Raw genomic sequence first — 1286 nt, 5'->3', positions numbered from 1 at the left:
CCCTTAAGGGACGTAAAATCCAATGATGAAAAGGGTGTTTATAAAACAAGGGTAACATAAAACATTGTTCTAATGGGTGCACTTATTAGTTAACATTCATTTCTTAGCCTGTTGATATACACAGCTCACCATGAATTTCAGATAGATATGTATATCGGCTTGGTTTCGGAAATATAGATGAAGATTTATCTTATGTTTTGTAATATGAAGAGTTTAAGTTGCTTTTGCCAAAATCCCTGAAGTTCATGTTTTTCTTTCAGATTTCCACTTTTGTATAAATGTTTTATAATTGAACTTCTGAAGCCTTTTGTCTTTATTGTAGCTGGTAAGATTTAGTCGATCTTTTCTGTCAATATTTATAAAGTATGAAATACGAAGTAAGAATTACTTGTTTCTGTCATTATATTCCTATAGTAGAGAAGACAAAGTTCCCTCTTGCTGACAAAATTTAGTACTTCTGAATATATTGTGGTATAGAAAAGGGAGGAGGGTTAGCCTGCTGTAAATGAGAACCTATTGACCATTTTGATATACTAGGACGCTTCACATTTCATCTAGGACCGACTCCTTTGAGGAAGTTAGTTGGTGGTTTTTATGAAGTAATCATTAGTATTCATACACATTACATTGAATTTCATTCACAACAGTACCATGTCTTTATGACCTATGATTCATGTCGCACCTTCTGTGTGACCATCATCCACTTTCGTATTGCCAGAATTTGCTACTTGTCAGAATAGTTGATGGAAAAAAAACAAAATAGAAGACTGGTAGTTCAGTGTATAGGCATAGATGGCAAACTCTTAATTAAAGGCAACTGTTTCTATACAACCATGCTCTGATGCACAAAATAAAGTATAGAAGTAGCAGTAAAAAGGAGAAAGAAAAATCTGCATATATACACACACTGTGTTAGAATGCAACGTCACACAAAGTTATCCGAGTTCATCATTGCAAGGTTGTAACAAGCAATTTTTATAGTCATGTAAGTATACCGCGTTCATACATGTTTTGTACTTGCTCTTAATATTGTTAAATATCTTCGTGGAAGCAATCACAAAAAGGGAATACCTACACAGTATTTATTTTCAAGATGGGTTTAATCAAAGATGATATGGATATTAATTTTGTTTATTTTGATGTTTGAGTTTTTATGCAAAGGAATTTATTTTGTAGGAGGCTGGATTTGCATTGTATTCAGGAAATTTACTTACAAAAGGAGAAACTTGTAGGAAAACAAATGGTTTGATATAATGTGGATATTGAATCCATGTATATACTTATAA

Source organism: Penaeus monodon, chromosome 25 (assembly GCF_015228065.2).
Source record: "Penaeus monodon isolate SGIC_2016 chromosome 25, NSTDA_Pmon_1, whole genome shotgun sequence".
NCBI classification, from domain to species: domain Eukaryota; kingdom Metazoa; phylum Arthropoda; class Malacostraca; order Decapoda; family Penaeidae; genus Penaeus; species Penaeus monodon.
This window is presented reverse-complemented; position numbering follows the sequence as displayed.